The following is an 18,898-nucleotide window of genomic DNA, read 5'->3' as shown; positions in this document are numbered from 1 at the left end:
GTGCAGTTGAAAGAACAAGTTTCAGTCAGGCAGTAAAACGAATATGCCAGGTCCAGAATAAGTAGAATAAATAAAGGAATCAATCAACCAATCAATGGTATTTATTGAGTGCTTACTATGTGCAGAGCACTGTACTTACTGAGCACTTGGGAGAGTACAACAGAATGAGTGGACACGTTCCCTGCCCACAACGAGCTCACGGTCTAGAGTACAACTGAATATACCTATATGAATTGTGTTGAGGGTGGAGACAGATACGTAAGTCGCTGTTGGGGTGCTGTGACTTGGGAGGTAAGGGGAGCAGCGTGGCTTAGTGGATAGAGTAGGGGCCTGGGAGTCAGAAGGACCTGGGTTCTAATCCTGGCTCCACCACTTGTCTGCTGTGTGACCTTGGGCAAGTCGCTTTGTTTCTCTGTGCCTTAGTTATCCCATCTGTAAAATGACACTTGGGACATGGACTGTGTCCAACCTGATTAATTTGTATCTACTCCAGCGCTTAGAACAGTGCCTGGTACATAGTAAGCGCTTAACAAATACCATACTTTAAAAAAATTGCTGCAGAAGGAGGGATTTTACCAGGGCTTTGAAGATGGGCAGGGTTATTATTATGGTACTTGTTAAGTGCTTACTATAATAATAATGTCGGTATTTTTTAAGCACTTACTATGTGCCAAGCACTGTTCTAAGCACTGGGGTAAATACAAGTTAATCAGGTTGGACACAGTATCTGCCCCACATGGGCCTCACACTCTTAATCCCCATTTTGTAGATGAGGGAACCGAGGCACAAAAAAAGTTAAGTGACTCACCCAAGGTCATACAGCAGATGTGGCAGTCTGGTGGACCTGGCAGCAGCTGGGGGGCGGAGGGGAAGGAGGGGGCCGGCGAAGGGAGCCTCCAGGTGCAGATGAGATGCAGATAGAGTGATAAAGGGCAAGTGAGGGACTTCCTCTTCAGAGATACTGGGAAGGAGGAGAAAAAGGAGGAGGAGGAGGTGGCAGAAGAGCCCTGAAGAGTTGATGGAAGGACTTTTGGAAGTGCAAGCCAACGAAGTAGTTGGGGAAACCAACAGGGGCAACAGGTGGTGATGTAGGGGGGCTGTGGGTGTGGGAGTCAATGGGTTGGGGACAGAAGTGCTGCTGAACAGAAGAGAGAGCTGAATTTAAACAGACCGGGGAATTGGACTCTGGCCTGCAGTGCTTAGCTGCGCGACCAGACCGAGGGGGGATGATTCAGGGGCGGAGGTTGGTGATGTCAGAGTGACAGATCTTCAATCCCGGATCGCTAAAAAAAGAAAAGAGAGAGCCATTTACCTTGGATGATTTAATCATTCCCCGACTGGCCCAAAGGCAGGGTTCTGGACCAGATCATCCTTCCAGTCTCTTCCCGACCACCGTTCAAGAACTTGCCCCCGGGACTTTTCCTTTCCGTGCTTCCTGGATGCAGGGAGTGGAAGATGGTGGAGAGGGAGGTTGGTGGGAAATGAGCTTCTAGGATGACAGGGAGAGTGCCGAGTGGGAAAGAGTGAATCTGGCCGTACTTGTGCTGTGCGGGGAGGCCTGTGGCTTCTCTACAGCCTGTGGGGAACAACTCTGCTCGGTCAGTCAATCAGTCGTATTTATTGAGTGCTCAGTGTGTGCAGAACACTAGATTAAGAGCTTGGGAGATAACCCAACCGAGTTGGCAGACATGATCCCTGCCCTCAAAAAGCTGATTTCCCAAGCCTCCTCTGCGCCCACGTCAGTCACTTGGCCTCTACCTGTCACTCAACCGATGGTATCTATTGAGTGCTTACTGTGTGCAGAGCATTGTACTAAGTGCTTGAGAGAGTGCAGTATTACAGAGTTGGTAAATACGTTCCCTGTCCATGAACAGCATGACCTAGTGGAAAGAGCACAGGAGTCAGAGTCAGAAGGACCTGGGTCTTGATTCTACTCCATCGCTTGTCTGCTGGGTGACCTCGGGTGAATCACTTCACTTCCCTGTGCCCGTCACCGCATCTGTAAAATGGGGATTTGGACTGCAAGCCCCACGTGGGACATGGGCTACGTTCAACTTGATTTGCTTGCATCTACCCCAGGGCTTCGTGTTTAGTAGGGTGCCTGGCCCGTAGTAAGCACTTTACAAATACCATAAAAAAAGGAGTTCACAGTCTTCCTCTCTAAGCACTACTCCATCTGGGCCTCATCCGCACCACCCCTTCTCATCTCTTCAAACCACTTCCTATCCCTCACTCGCTCGGCTTTTTCAGCGCAGAGCAGAAACCGGAGTCATCCTTCCCCATTCGGAAAAACACACTCTCTCTGCAGCCCTCATGGTTCACCTCTCCCATCGGAAGCAGAGCTGCAGAAACTCCATTCCGGCTCTCCCGGCAGCGCTGCCGGCTCCCCACCCTGTGGGGCCCGGTGGCGCTGGCTTTCGGCCGGAAGCCCCACATCTCGAAGGGTGACTGGGAAGCAGCTTGGATGGAGCCCGGGCCAGGGAGTCCCAAGGTCGTGGGTTCTAACCCCGGCTCCCCCTCTTGTCTGCTGCGAGGCGTCGGGTGAGTCATGTCTCCGGGCCTCGCTCGCCTCATCTTTAAGATGGAGGGGTGAAGACGGTGAGGCCCAGACAGGGCAGGGGTTGGTTCCTACCCAACTGGCCGGTCTCCTGGCACACGGTAAGCACTTAACCAAGAGCACGGTGATTAGGAGAGGAGGCATCGCTGGGTGGAAGGGAGGCGTCGGCCTGCCCCTGCTCACCCGGCTGCCGGGCTCCGTGCTGAAGCTGCCGCTGAATGGGGCGCCCTCTAGTGGGCAGAAGCCTCGTTGCGAGCTCCCCGCCCCACTCGGCGGCTGCTGCTTCCCGCTTTCGTCAGGTCGTCTGGCCCCCACACTTCTCGACGAGGCTACTTGTCCAAGCTTAGCCCCTGCGGTTCCCTCCGCCCAGCTGCAGCCTGGCCTTAGGGGAGCAATCTGGGAAGACCAGCCTCGGCGGCGTGGCCGGCGATGGCGTGTCCACCCCCTTCCAGATCCCCTCAGATGCGTGTGACGGCACACGGTGTGATGACATGTCGTGGCTGCCATTTTTCAGAACTCCACTCGACTGGGCCTGGATTTGGCCCACCCTGGAATGTTTCTGTAGCTGGAAGTTGAGATCGGGGCCCTTTCTTTTCAGCTAGCTGGGAGAGGGAAGCATCAGGGCCCAGCGGAAGGAGCACGGGCCTGGGAGTCGGGATACCTGAGCTCGAATCCCCGCTCTGCCACTTGTCTTCTGTGTGACCTAGGGCAAGTTGCTTCGCTTGTCCATTCCTCAGTTACCTCATCTGTAAAATGAGGATTAGGACTTGTGAGCCTAATGTGGGATAGGGACTGTCCAACCTGATCATCTCGTATCTACCCCAGCCCTTAGTACAGTGCCTGGCACATAGCACTGAACAGATATTCATTCATTCAATCATCTTTATTGAATGCTTACTTCGTGCAAAGCCTGTACTGTATCATTAAGAAAAAGAAAAGGGGGATACCTCAATTAGACTGCTTTGTCTTCAGCTTCGTTTCTGCACTCAGGAAGCAGCCTCACACCTCTGCGGAGCAATCAGTCAATCACTCAATCGCACTTATTGAGCACTTACTGTATGCAGAGCACTGTATTAAGCACTTGGGGGAATCCAGTATAATAGGTGGTAGACAGGTTCCCTGCCCACAAGGAGCTTACAGTTGAGAGGAAGACTTTTAATAAATAATAATAATAATTACAGTATTTGTTAAGCACTTATTATGTGCCAAACACTGTACTAAGTGCCAAAGGAGATACAAGGTAATCGGGTGGTCCCAAGTGGGGCTCAAGGTCTTAATCCCCATTTTTACAGATGAGGTGAACTGAGGCACAGAGAAGTTAAGTGGTCTGCCCAAGGTCACACAACAGACAAGGGGCGGAGCCGGGATTAGAACCCATGACCTCGGACTCCCAAGCCCGTGCTCTTGCCACCGCTTTCTTCTTTGACCGAAGAACACCTTTCAGCAACGAGTTAAGAGATTGCTATTTTGTTCTTGGGAACTGAGTCCTTCTCCCTTCACTAGTGCCTCCAGAAGATATGACAGGAGCTCAACAGCACCTGCTTCAGTTCTGAATCCCCAGGGGAGTCCTCCTGTTACTGCATGGAATCGGGATGGGGAGTGGGGAAGGGACAGGGAGAAAAACACTTCCTTCTCTGTCCCCATAGATGTTTAGCTTTGGAGATCTCCCTCCGAACCGTCTCCCTCTGACCCCCAAGAATGGATGACCTTCCTGCCGAGGGGGTTTGGAGGCTGGCGACGGACGCCCGAGAGGAGACCAGCTGCATAAAGATCCGAGGATGGCGGAGGAGGTCCAGAAGGCTGCGTTGGAGTTGAGTTGTTTTCAGGCTCCTCACCGCTCAGGCAGGTCTGTCCACAGCCCAGTAGTCTCCCCAGCCAAAGCCTTCCCAGGGGACTATTTATTTGGGGGAGAAGGTGGGCTGTTTCTCCTGCTTCAGTCTCCTCGCCCAGCTCAGATAAGGGCAGGTTGGCAGTGGAGCCCCTGGATGATGCGGGGGGTGGGTGGTGCGGGTTCCAGGCACGGCACAGTGGGACCCATGTGGTGCCGCTGCTTGATGTACTGGGGCTCTTGGCCAAGCATGTCCTTATACTCTGCCATTTCCCTCTGTCATTTATTTTCATGTCTGTCTCCCCCTGTAGACTGGAAACACGTTGAGGGCAAGGATCACATCTACCAACTCTACTGGATTGGATTCTCCCAAACGCTTAGTCCGGTGAACAGAAGTGCCAGGGTGCCGAGATGACCACTGATGATCTAACTGGGGTCCAGAAGCGAGAGTCCGGAGTGCTACATTCTTCCCAAGATGGTGGTTGCACATCTGTGGATCCCCCTCCCCATCTATGTCTAATCATGTGACCAATCAGACCCCCAACACTTGAACCTGTCTGCTCAAGCTTGCTAGAGCCTGACATCCCTCTGCCGTCCTTCTCTTCCTCTTTCGAATGTCTGGAGCTGGACAAGCTGGAGTTAAAAGTCCAATTTTTCGTTTATGGTATTTGTTCCGTGCTTACTACGTGCCAGGCACTGTACTAAGCGCTAGGGTAGATACGAGATAATCGGGCTGGACACAGTCCATGCCCCCCCAGGGGGCCCACAGTCTTAATCCCCTTTTTACAGACGAGGTAATTGAGGAGGCCCAGAGAAGTGAAGTGACTTTCCAAAGTCACACAGCAGACATGTGGCAGAGCAGGGATTATTCATTCATTCATCCAGTCGTATTTATTAAGTGCTTACCATGTGCAGAGCACTGTGCTAAGTGCTTGGGAAAGTACAATACAACCAAAAACAGTGACATTCCTTGTCCACAGTGAGCTCACAGTCTAGAGGGGGTGGAGACAGACATCAATACAAATAAATAAGATTACAGAAATATATATAAGTGCAGTGGGGGTGGGAGTGGGAGGAAGAGCAAAGGGAACAAGTTAGGGTGATGCAGAAGGGAGAGGGAGATGAGGAGAAGTGGGGCTTAGTCTGGGAAGGCCACTTGGAGGAGATGTGCCTTCAATAAGGCTTTGAAGGTGGGGAGAGTCATTGTCAGATTAGAGGAGGGAGGGCGTTGCAGGCGAGGGGTCGGCGTCGGGGAGACAGGCGAGATCGAGGCACAGTGAGAAGGTTAGAGGAGCCAAGTATGTGCTTAGAACCCAGATCCTTCTGACTCCCAGGCCCATGCTCTGTCCACTGGACCCCAGCTTGGGTGGAAGTTTCAGGGCTAGTGTAATTTATTCTAGTGACTGTCTCCTCCTCTAGATTATAAACTCCTCAAGAGCAGGGATCGTGTCTACTGACTGTATTGTACTCTCCCCAGCATTCAGTACAGTGCTCTGCCTACAAAAGCAGCATGGTGTAGTGGCTAGAGCCCAGGCCTGGGAGTCAGAAATTCATGGGTTCTAATCCAAGCTCTGTCACTTGTCTGCTGCGTGGCCTTGGGCAAGTCACTTCTTGGTGCCTCAGTTACCTCATCTGTAAAATGGGAATTGAGACCATGAGCCCCACCTGGGACAGGGACTGTGTCCAGCCCCCTTGGCTTGTATCCACCCCAGTGCTTAGTACAGTGCCTGGCACATAGTAAGTGCTTAACGAGCACCATAATTATTACTATTATTATTAGAGCATAGACCTGGGAGTCAGAAGGACCTGGATTCTAATCCCAGCTCCACCACGTGTCTGCTGTGTGACCTTGCGCAAGTCACTTCACTTCTCTGGGCCTCAGTTACCTCACCTGTAAAGTGGGAATTAACTTGTATCAGTGCTTGGCACATAGCAAGCACTTAAAAAGTACCGTAATTATTATTATTATAACAGAAAGCGTTCTACGATTGTTTGATTGAAGGCTCCAGCCAGGCAGGTTGCCCCCTGGCTATTGCTTCCACTGCTGCCATTATGGCTTTGGGCTAATATCCCTTGGGGGTTTGGCAACGCCCTCCCTGTGCCCTGGTGTGTGTAGGCAGGCAGGGCCAGCAGAGATGGCAGCGGAGCTCTGGGTGGAGCCAGGGCAGAGAAGGATATGGGCGAAGAGGTGGAGGGAGTGTCCGTGCGGCAGAAAGCCCCAGCAACAGCAGCTGTGGTGAGGTTGGGGATGGGGCGGGATCGACTCGCTCCCTTTGCTCTCCGTGCCCCCTCCAGCACTTACGTATATATCTATATATATCTATAATTCTACTTATTTTGATGCCTGTTTACTTGTTTTGATGTCTGTCTCCCCCCCCCAGACTGTAAGCCCGTTGTAGGCAGGGATTGTCTCTCTTTATTGCCGTATTGTACTTTCCATGCGCTTAGGACAGTGCTCTGCACACTTTAAGCGCTCAATAAATATGATCGAATGAGCAATTGAAAGTTGGGGTGCAGGTGCCTCACTGGTTCTGTCTGCATCCCAGGGTTGGGTGATGGCGGTGGTGGGGCGGAGGTGAGGGGTGGGAGGGTGGAGGTCCCTAGGCCAGTTCGGGACATGCAGAAGCCCCTGGTCAGAGTCAGTTCATGCCTCTGGTGGCCTCTGGGGCCCAGAGAGGTGTAGGGGGGATGGTGGGGGGGCGGCACTAAGGGAGGGAAATCATGGATTCCCTTACTCCCCAAGGCTTAGATAAACAAATATTTTCAGAAGCCTCCTTTATTGTTTTTATTTCAAGGGGGCAGAGGCAAGGTGTTACGGGAGGGCGGGAGGAATGGGGGAATCACAGGAGAAATGAAACCTTCCTAAAATGGCTTCTGTGCACCCCGCCCCAGGGTGACCACTTACCTGGCTTGTGGTGTGCGGCTGGCCCTGCGCAGCTGGACCCAGAAAGAGTGAATAGAACTGGTGGAACGAAGATCTGACTTTGGATTTCTCATGGGTCTCAGAGGAACCCATGGGGCTTTGGGAAGGGCTGAGAAACCCTGTTCCCAGCTGGCTGGGCCGCCAGAGAGAAACTGCTTTTTTGTTCAGCGTCGGCCCCTTCTCTCATTTGTCTAGCTTCTGGGCTCCGTTCTGCTGACTTGAAAAATTCTCTGCGGCTTCTGATGGATGAGGTATTTCCTGTTCTCCAGGCCCCTTTCCACCTCTCCCCCTCCTCCTTCTCCCCACTCTTTCTACATGCCTGAAGCAGCTGTTTTGTATCTCTTTGGAGGTGGGTGGATGGGAGATTCTGACCCATTTGGTTCCTCAAGAACTCTGGAACTTTTAGCTGGGAAAGGTGTGTCTGTGTGTGTGGTAGAAATCCGGTTGTCTAACCGTGTCTGGCGCTTTAGATAAATGAACAAACAAAGCTTTACAGAAGTGTCCTTTGTCGTTTTTATTTCAGGGGGCAGTGGGGTAGGGGCGTCATTAAGGGGAAGGAGAGAAGGTGCAGGGTTGTTCAAAAAATGCAGTCTTCTAAAGATGGCTGTCAGGCATGCACAATATCAGGGGGAGTGGGAGGTAGTGGGATTCTGCCTGTAAAGTGGCCTTTGGACTGTAAGTTCGTTGTGGGAAAGGAATGTGTCCGTTTATTTTTGTATTGTACTCTCCCAAATAGTATAGTGCTCTGCACATGGTAAGTGCTCAATAAATACGATTGAATGAATGAATGGTTTAGGCACCATCTTGTATTAATATCCCAGGCGGAGGCCATCTTGAGTGGGTTAGGAAGCAAGATGCATGCCACCCTGAGGCAATTGATTACCTCAGTTACCTTATGAAGCCAGCCCTGTGGAAAAGATAAATCTCTACATCTATTCAGTAGCTGAGAAAGCACCATTTCTTCTCCCAATAATCTTATTCTCTCTCTCTCTCTCTCTCTCTCTCTCTCTCTCTCTCTCTCTCTCCCGGTGCTGGGAGATTGACTGGTTTCATTCATCTACAGTGTTAGTGGGGAAATATTTCAATAGAAGAAAAATCAGTTGAGAATTGGGGAATAAGAGGAGTCTCCAGAAGAGGAATCCCTCTTCTCAATCAATTGATCGATCAGTCTATCTATCAGTGGCATTTACTGAGTGCCTACTGCGTGCAGACCACTGTACTAAGTGCTTGGGAGCGGACAGTTAGAAGAAGACATGTTCCTTGCCCTTAAAGAGCTTACAGTCTAGTGGGGAAGCCAGACACTGAAATCATTTCCAAATAGGAAGAAGTGCTCAAACAGTGTAGTATGAAGTAGTGAATGCTAAGGCAACACAAAAATGCTGAATTGATAGTAGGGAGTTATTAAATAAGTGTTAACTCATATACCCATCCCATTTTCCTTCTTCCTCCTAGCTGTAATTTATTTTAGTATCTGTCTCTCCTGCGGGACTGTAAACTCCTTGACATCAGGGATCCTTGTCTAATCACTGTATTATTTTTATGGTATTAGTTAAGCACTTGCCATTTGTTAAGCACTGTTCTAAGTGCTGGGGTAGTTACAAGTTAATCAAGTTGGACACAGTCCCTGTCCCACGTGGAGCTTGCAGTCTAAGTAGGAGGGTGAACATTGAATCTCCATTTGACAGATGAGGAAATTGAAGCGCAAAGAAGTTAAGTGACTTGCTCAAGGCCACACAGCAGGCCTATGGCAGAGCCTGGATTAGAATCATTCAATCGATAGTATTTATTGAGCACTTAGCATGTGCAGAGCACTGTACTAAGTCCTCGGGAGAGTACAGCATAGCAGAAGTGGTAGACATGTTCCCTTCCCACAATGAGCTTACAATCTACAGGGATCTAGAACCCAGGGCCTCTGATTGAGAAGTAGCACGGCCTAGTGAATAGAGTACGGGCCTGGGAATCAGAAGGTTTTGGGTTCTAATCTTGCCTCTGCCACTTGTCTGCAGTGTGACCTTGGGTAAATCACTTCACTTCTCTGTGCCTCAGTTATCTTACCTGTAAAATGGGGATTAAGAGTGTGAGCCCCAGGTGGGACAAGGACTGTGTCTAACCCGATTTGCTGTATCCGCCCCAGTGCTTAGTACGGTGCCTGGGTCACAGTAAGCACTTAAATAATAATAATGTTGGTATTTGATAAGTGCTTACTATGTGCAGAGCACTGTTCTAAGTGCTGGGGTGGATACAGGGTAATCAGGTTGTCCCACGTGAGGCTCACAGTCTTAATCCCCATTTTCCAGATGAGGTAACTGAGGCACAGAGAAGTGAAGTGACTTGCCCACAGTTACACAGCTGACAAGTGGCAGAGCCGGGATTCGAACCCATGACCTCTGACTCCCAAGCCCGGCATCTTTCCACTGAGTTACGCTGCTTCTCTGTGTAAAGACCACAGTTATTGTTATTTCTCTGCTCCTCATGTGTAGACATGACTCTACTGTACTCTCCCAAGTGCTTAGTACAGTCCTCTATACACAGTAAGTTCTCAGTAAATGCTGAGAATAAATAAGTATGTGAGAAGCAGCGTGGCTTAGTGGAAAGAGCACGGGCTTGGGAGTCAGAGGTTGTGGGTTCTAATCCCAGCTCTGTCTCTTGTCAACTGTGTGACTTAATTTCTCTGTGCCTCAGTTACCTCATCTGGAAAATGGGGATTAAGACTGTGAGCCCCACGTGGGACAACCTGATTACCTTGTATCTACCCCAGTGCTTAGAAGAGTGCTCGGCACATAGTAAGCGTTTCACAAATACCATCATCATTATTATTATAGAGCACCTTAAAACTGATAGGAGTTTCTGCTTTATGCTAAGGTGAATGGGCAACCACTGGAGGTTTTAAAGGAGCCTCAGTCCATACAATCATATCTTTTTACTCAGATTCATTCTGTACCTGTAATTTCTGTCTTCCCCGCTAGACACTAAGCTTCTCGAGGGCAGGGATCATGTCTACTTACTCTGTTGTCCTCTTCCAAACACTTAATATAGCGCTCTGCATACAGTAGGTGCTCAATAAGTACCATTGATTGATTGAAAGAAGCGTGCAGAATGACGTTTTAGAAGCAGGGTGAAGTGCAGACTGGGGAGGGGAGAGGCTGGGAAGTCAGGGAGGAGGCTGGTCTAGTAGTCAAGCCAGGATGTCAGTCCATCAGTCAGTCAATTGTATTCACTGAGCACTTATGGTGGACAGAACACTGTACTGCTTCAGAGAGTACAATGCCACGATATCATGGACACATTCCCCAACCACAACGAGCTTACAGTCTAAAGGGGGAGACAGACATTAATATAAATAAATAAAATTACAGATATGTACACAAGTGCTGTGGGGCTGGAGGAGGGATGAATAAAGGGAGCAAGTCAAGGCGATGCAGAAGGGAGTGGGAGAAGAGGAAAGGAGGGCTTAGTCAGGGAAGGCCTTTTGGAAGAGATGCACCTCCAATAAGGCTTTGAAAGAGGGAGAGAAAAATTGTCTGTCCGATATGAAGAGGGAGGGCGTTCCAGGCCTGAGGCAGGATGCGGACCAGAGGTTGGCAGTGGGATAGATGAGATCGAGGTACAGTGAGAAGGTTGGCATTAGAGGAGCCAAGTGTGTGGGCTGGGTTGTAGTAGGAGAGGAGGGAGGTGAGGTAGGAGGGGGCAAGATGATTGAGTGCTTTAAAGTCGATGGTAAGGAGTTTCTGTTTGATGCAGAGGTGGATGGGCAACCACTGGAGGTTCTCGAGGAGTGGGGAAACAGGGCCTGAACGTTTCTGTAGAAAAATGATCCAGGCAGCAGAGTGAAGCATTGACTGGAGTGGGGAAAGACAGGAGGCAGGGAGGTCAGTAAGGAGGCTGAAGCAGTAATCAAGGTGAATGCCTGGTGGCTTGTTTGGCTGGAGAGAAAAGGATGGATCCTGGAAATGTTGTGCAAGAAAAACTGACAGGATTTAGCAAGAGAATCATTGTGAGAGAGGAAAGAGACTGAGGAGTCAAGGGTAATACCAAGGTTGTGGTTTTGGAAAACAGGGACCATGGTGGAAAGTTAGATGGAGGAGAGGACTTAGGAAGGAAGAAGAGTTCAGTTTTGGACAATATTGAGCTGGAGGTGCTGGTGAGACCTCTAAATCAATCAATTAGTGGTCTTTTTTGAGCATTTACTGTGTGCAGAACACCGTTCTAAGCTCTTGGGAGAGGTCTTGCAGGCAAGTTTGCAGGTAGATGGAGAGGTCAGACTCTCGAGATAAATTTGGGAGACCTGGCCATAGAAGTGGTAGCTGAAATCAAGGAAGCAGATGAATGAGTGTAAAATGTGACGAGACGGGGACCCAGAACAGAGACTCGAAGGTCACCCACAATTAGGGAATGAGAGTCGGAAGAGGAACAACCAGTGAAAGAACATGAGAAAGTGTGACTGGATAGTAGGAAAACCAGAAGAGAATTGTGTCAGTGAAACCAAGATAAGAAAGTGTTGCTAGAAGGAGGGAGTGGTATAGAGTCCAAGATGACTGAGATTTGGCAAGAAGGAGGTCATTGGTGACCTTGGAGAGTGCAGTTTTCAGGGAATGAATGGGAAGGAAACCAGATTGCAGGGGGTCAAGGAAGGAGTTGGAGGAGAGAAAGTTGGAGGCAGTGGATGTAAGTATGTCAGGGAAGGAAGCAGTGTGGCCTGGTGGAAAGAGTCTGGGCCTGGGAATAGAGGACCTGGATTCTAATCCCAGCTCTGCCCCTTGCCTGCTGTGTGATCTTGGGCGAGCTACTTCACTTCTCTGTGCCTCAGTTTTCTCACTGGCAAAATGGGGATTAAATACCTATTCTTCCTCGTACTTAAACCGTGAGCTCCACATGGGACTGGGACTCTGTCCGATATACATTTACTGTATCTACCCCAGTGCTTAGTACAGTACTTGCACACAGTAAGCGCTTAACAAATAGTAATAGTATTATATTAATACTTATAATATATTAATAAATTAAGCGCTTACTTGGTGCTGAGCACTGTACTAAGCATTGGGAAAGAATATCTAGGTAGGAATTAGACATGGTCCCTGCCCCTCAGAAGGCTCACAAGCTAATAGTGAATCCAACATTTTGGGAGTCCTAGTACACAGCAAAAATAACAGTAACAGCATTGTATATTATTTAGTTCTCAGAACACTTGTTTTATTAACTGGTCATTGAGCATTATCTTACTAATCACCACCATATTCCTTAGAATATCAGTCACTGGTATTATTCAGTGCTTACTGTGTGCAGAGCACTGTACACTTGGGAGAGTACAACACAATGGAGTTGGTAGACAAGTTCCCTGCTCACAATAAGCTTACAGTCTAGTGGGGGAGACAGTAATATAAATATTTACGATATGTACATAAGTGCTGAGGTGCTGAGTGGGAAAGAATATCAAGTGCTTAAAGAGTACAGATCTAAGTATATTGGCAATGCAGAAGAAAGAGGGAAGAGGGAGTAGAGGAGATAAGGGCTTAGTCAGGGAAGGAAGGCCTCTTGGAGGAGATATGATTTTAAGAAGACGTTGAAGATGGGGTGAGTGGTGATTTGTCGTATTTGAAGAGGGAGGGAATTACCAGGCCAGAGACAGAACATGGGCGAGGGATCCATGATGAGACAGACAAGGTCGAGACACAGTGTGTAGGTTAGTGTTAGAAGAGCGATATGTGTGGACTGGGTTGTAATAGAAAATCAGGGAGGTAAGGTAGGAAGGAACAAGCTGACTGAGTGAGTGCTTTAAGGTCCATGGTGAAGAGTTTCTGTTTGATGTGGAGGTGGATGGGCAGTCACTGGAGGTTTTTGAGGAGTGGGATATGTGGATTTAATTTTTCTTATAGAAAAATGATCCAGGCAGCAGAGTGAAGTAAGGCCTGGAGTGGGAAAACACAGGAGACAGGGAGGTCAGTGAGGAGGCTAATGCACTTGTCAAAGCAGGATAGGAAAAGTGTTTGGATCAGTGAAGTAGCTGTTTGGATGGAGAGAAATGAGTGGATTTTAGAGTTGATGTGAAGCAGAACTTACAGTATTTGGTCACAGACTGAATGCGTGGGTTGAATGAGAGAGATGAGTCGAGGATACTACCAAGGTTGGGCTTGTGAAGCCGGGGCAATGTCTACAGAGATGGGAAGGATGGGGGAGGACAAGGTTTAGGTGGGAAAATGAGGAGTTCTCTTTTGGACACATTAAATTTGAGGTGTTAGCAAGATATCCAGGTAGAGATGTTCTGACGGCAGGAGGAAATGCGAGACTGCAGGGAAAGAGGGAGGTCAGGGGTGGAGAGACAGATTTGTGTGTCATCCCTGTAAAGATGGTGTTGAGGTCATGGGAGCAAATGCGTTGTCTAAGATAGTGGGTGTAGATGAAAAATAGAAGGTGACCCAGACCTGAGCCGTGAGAGACCCCACAGTCAGAGGGTGGGAAGCAGAGGAGGAGAAGTGAAAGAGACTAAGAAGGAATGGTCAAAGAGATCGGCGGAGAATCAGGAGAGGACAGTGTCAGTGAAGCCAAAGTTAAATAATGTTTCAAGGAGAATAATAAGAATCATAATGGTGATATTTGTTAATCATTTTATTATTATTATTATTATCATGATCATCATCGTATTTGTTAAGCACTTACTATGTGTCAAGCACTGTTCTAAGCCCTAGGATAGATAGAAGTTAATCAGGCTGGACACAGGCACCCTTTTTTTGTGGTATTTGTTAAGCGCTTACTATGTGCAAGGCACTGTACTACAGTAGATATGAGTTAGTCAGGTTCGACACAGTTCCTTCCCCTCCCCTCAGCACTGTGCTCATTTGTATATATTTTATTACCCTATTTATTTTGTTAATGAGGTGTACATCCCCTTGATTCTATTTATCGTGATTAAGTTGTCTTGTTTTTTGTCCGTCTCTCTCCCCCGATTAGACTGTAAGCCCATCAGTGGGCAGGGATTGTGTCTATCTGTTGCTGAATTGTACATTCCAAGCGCTTAGTACAGTGCTCTGCACATAGTAAGCGCTCAATAAATACTATTGAATGAAAGTGGGACTCACAGTCCTAATCCCCATTTTACAGATGAAGTAACTGAGGAGGCCCAGAGAAGTGAAGTGACTTGTCTAAGGTCCCATATTAGCCAAGTGGCAGAGCCAGGCTGAGAACCCAGGGCTCTCTGACTCCCAGGCCCGAGCTCTTTCCACTAGGTCACAGTGGAGCACTGACACCTATTCTTTTAGCCGTGCCTTGTTCCCGGTCATGCCAGCGTACTTTCACCCCTGGTTGTGCTATGATAACCTTGACAGGTGACTGGGCCTTCTCCCTCCTGATTATGTATCCAGGCTGCTGAAGTCACTTCCTGGCCCTGGAAGTCCTGGGCCACTCTTTCCTGGCCTCCAGAGTTGCCATTTTGCTCGATCTAAGCAAACTAGGGCTGGGGAATTCCAGTCTTGAGGAAGGGAAGAACCCACTGAGCCTAGGGAAGAGTATGCGACCCCGATAAAACCAGATGACAGTAGGGCAGGGGGACTGTGTGAGGAGAACCCAACCCACTATAGCTGAGCTGCCATTTTAGGTTAGGAAATCAGGGAGTCAGTCCATACAGGGGAGGGGCCCAGTCCCTGCTCAGGGAGAGGAAACCGGTGTCCTTAACTTCTGGTCTTGTTGGTCAATCCTGTTTGCCAGTCTGAGCTATTTCTGTGCCTGTCCCCCCCCACCTCCTTGCCAATGGATGGGAGATCTGGGGTGAGACTAGATCTGCCACTCTCCTTCTGTGTGACCTTGGGCAAGTCACTTCTCTGGGCCTCAGCTTTCTCATCTGTCAAATGGGGATTCAGTATCTGTTCTCCCTCCCCCTTAGACTGTGAGCCCCACATGGGGCAGGGCCTGTGTGCAATTTGCTTACGTTGTGTCTACCTCCGCACTTAGCACAGTGCTTGGCACATTGAAGGCACTTACCAAATACCACAACTATTATTATTATTACTGTTGTAAGAGAAGCAGTTTGGCCTAGTGGAAAGAATGTGGGTCTTGAGAGGCAGAGAACCTGGGTTTAATCCCAGCTCCTCCGTTTGCCTGCTGTGTGACTTTGGGTAAGTCACTCCACTTCTTTGTGCCTCAGTTTCCTCATCTGTAAAATAGGGATTCAATTCCTGTCCTCCCTTCTATTTAGACTGTGAGTCCCATGTGGGGCAAAGACTGTATCCAACCTGATTAGCTTGTATCCACTCTAGTGCTTAGTACAGTGCTTGGCACATAGTAAGCACTTCAATACCACAGTTTATTATCATTATTATTATTATTACTGACTTCAAGAGTAGTAGGCCTGATCAGTGATCAATCCTGTTTGCTGCTCTGGGCTATTCCTGTGCCTCTCCCCACCCGACCTTCGCCGAAGGATGGGAGGCCTAGGATGAAGCTGGCTTAGAATGGTTTGACCACATATCTGCAGGAGAACCAGAGGCTTTTGGGAAAAAGTTTGAGGCAAATGGCCATGAGGTCTGGAAACTCTGCACTGCCTTCCTCCAAACCTTCCCTGGGCCACTTCTCCCAGACTTGGTCTTGGACATTCCCTCTCTGCTGCGGCCTAATTTCATGGCCCATTAAGGCCGGGAACCCGGTCTGACGGATGAAGAGACACCAGCTTGTGAGCAGGTGTTTCCTTTTGATTCACTTCTCTAGCTTCTGGGGGCCGGGGGTGGGAAGGGCTCCAAATGGAATTAACCAGTGAGAGCACGGACCAGTTTGAGGTCTCAGAATCTAGACTGTTTGCTTGGGACACTCAGCTTCAGGCAGTGAGGCTGTCTCCAAGCAGAGCAACTGGAGCCTGCACACTGGGCTCCTCTCCGATCCTCTTTGCTCTGTAGCCGGAGTATTTGTAGAAGAGCTTTCTGGAGGCAGACACAAGATTCCAGTGTCTCCAGAGCTGATCGGAGGGATACAAGCCAGCAAAGAGGCAGTGTTGGCCAAGGAACAGAAGGGGGGAGTGTGGTCTCGGGCTGTGCGGCTTCCCGCCACGAGAGAAAACTTTGTCCTTCCCCAGGGGCTGGAAAGGAGAGTCTTTCTTTCAGGGCCTACTAAAACAGGCTTCCTGAGGCATGTGGGGCCAGGAAAGAGAGTCAAGCTAGTGTCTGAGGGAAGAAATTCCTGCTTCCTTTCTATTTTAGAATTGGGAAATGTGGACCGGGTTGCATCTACCAACTCTGTTGTGGTGAACTTTCCCGAGCGCTTCAGACAGTGTTCTGCCCACAGTGAGCGCTCAATAAATGCCACTAATCAATCGATCAGTTGATTGATATAGCCCTCTCTTTTTCTCACTTCCAAGCACATTGCTGATCCCCTCGTGATTACCAGGGTTTCCTCGATGGGCTAAGAGCTGGGCTTCTTGGCCTGAGACTTTCCTCTGCTTGGGTTGTTAGGGCTGGTTCTGGCCTTTCCGGGCTGTAGGCAGCTCTTTTGCAGGGGCTGAGGGTTTGGGTTTGAAAAGTCAGTCGTTAGAGCATGTGCAGGAGTGAAAGGAGGGTAGAACGAGTGCTCCGTGTGGCCTCAGAGGGATGGAAGAAGGGAAAGGAAGAGAGTTAATCCTGTAAGAACTGCTGAAGGCAACACAATTGCTTTTTATATTAAGACTTCTCCACAACTAACTCTTCCCACAAGGAGGTGCCAGAGTCCACGCTTTTGCTGAATGCTTGAAAAAAGCTTCCTGGCTTTTTAAAATTTAATTTAATTTATATTTGTTAAGCACTTACTACGTTCCAGGCATTGTACTAAGTGCTGGGGTAGATACAAGCCCTCATTTCCTCTTCTCCCTCTCCCTTTTGCATCACTCTTGCATTTGGATTTGCACCCTCTATTCTCCACTCCCTCAGCCCCATAGCATTTATGTAGCTATCCATAATTTATTTATTTGCATTAATGTCGGTCTCCCCCTCTAGACTGTAAGATTGCCATGGGCAGGGAACGTATCTACCAACTCTGTTGTGCTGTACTCTCCCAAGGACTTAGTACAGTAAGTGCTCAATAAATATGATTGATCGATTAATTGATTGATAGGCACAGGGCATCCCATGTGTCTTGCTGGGCAGACTGCATAATACGATGGCACCAGGCATGCCGTTTTGTGGAAGTATGCTGAGGTCCCCCGAATGTAGAGCGTTTCCCCTGAGTGCCCCACTTGTTCCAGACTGATCACATTCCCTTTCCACAACTTTGTGGATGTGGACGCTGCATTTGAGCTGTGGAATTTGGTGGCAGGAACCACGATGGAGGAAGGCTGGGCACTGCAAAGAAAAATACCAGTCATAAAGGCTGTCTACCATTAAATCCATAACTAGCTGAAAACCAGAGAGTTGGCTCTGGCCTTCCTAGTTCCTGCCTTTCATGTGGAGTGCTTGAGCCAAAGCCTTGCTAGTGTTGATGCTCTTCTGATTGCGGGAGCAGGGGGGCAGCTCCAAATTGATACTACTGGGAGAGGAGCTGGGGTGGGCTGTGAGAGGCTTCCCCTTCCCCTCCCCTGCTGAGACTTTGCTCTCCGCTGCTCAGCTTCTCCCACATTAAGACCAGGAGAAGAAGCAACGTGGCCTAGTGGAAAGAGCACAGGCGTGGGAGTCAGAGGACCTGGGTTCTAATCCCAGCTCTGCCACTTGTCTGCTGTGGGATCTCGGGAAAGTCACTTCACTTCTCTGGCCCTCAGTTTCCTCATCTGTAAAATGGGGATTCAATCCTGTTCTCCCTCCTACTTAGATTCTGGGCCTTCTGTGGGACAGGGACCGTGTCTAACCTGATGATCTTGTACCTACCCCAGTGCTTAGTTCAGTGCTAGGTACATAGTAATTGCTTAACAAATATCATCATCATTATTATTATTATTCCCACCAGGAGCAGAGAGGAGACTAGAACCCGGGTCTCCAGACTTCCCGTCCCAAGCTCCTCCCACTTGCATGGTGCCTCTATGCCTCTCCAGCAAGATTGGATCCTTTTGCACCTCCCTGATACACTCACACTGCCAGGGAAGCGTGAATTTATAGTGCCCAAACCAATCAGTCAGTGGTATTTATTGAGTGCTTACTGTGTGCAGAGCACGATACTAAATGCTTGGGAGAGGATAATACAACAGAGTTGGTAGGCATGTTCCCTGCCCACGACACACTTACAGTCTACAGTTACAGATATATAAATAAGACCCAAAACATATAGCATTTTCACCTCAGCAAAAAAAAAAATGTGTAAAGAAATCCAATTCAAACCACCTCATCCCACCTTTGGCAGTTATTAAAGGATTAGCTTTCTTCTTTTCCCCTCTTCCATGCCTCTGAGGCCACATAGAGCTCTCATTCTGCCCTCCCTTCACTCCTGCCCATACGATGTTCCAAAAACCACTGCAGAACCTCCCTGGTATGGTCTAGTGGAAAAAAACCACGGGGCTGAGAGTCAGGACACCTGACTCTGATTCTAGTCCCACCTCTGCCCATCCCACCTCTGCCCTTGTCCTGCTGTGGGACCGTGAGTAAGTCACATAACCTCTCTGGGCCTCGGTCTCATCTGTCAAATGGGAATGAAATACCTCACTCACTTCTTA

The 18,898-nt window shown here is 49.0% G+C and overlaps 1 long non-coding RNA gene across 1 annotated transcript; it reads left to right on the top strand.

Moving 5' to 3' along the window:
- Window positions 1–3,911: 3,911 nt before the first annotated feature.
- Window positions 3,912–5,045, top strand: LOC120638098. The gene is made up of 2 exons (XR_005659586.1): window positions 3,912–4,403; window positions 4,697–5,045. It is a non-coding gene; the product is annotated as an uncharacterized LOC120638098 (long non-coding RNA).
- The last annotated feature ends 13,853 nt before the right edge of the window (window positions 5,046–18,898 follow it).

This window comes from Ornithorhynchus anatinus, chromosome X2, assembly GCF_004115215.2.
Source record: "Ornithorhynchus anatinus isolate Pmale09 chromosome X2, mOrnAna1.pri.v4, whole genome shotgun sequence".
NCBI lineage: Eukaryota > Metazoa > Chordata > Mammalia > Monotremata > Ornithorhynchidae > Ornithorhynchus > Ornithorhynchus anatinus.
This window is presented reverse-complemented; position numbering and strand designations above follow the sequence as displayed.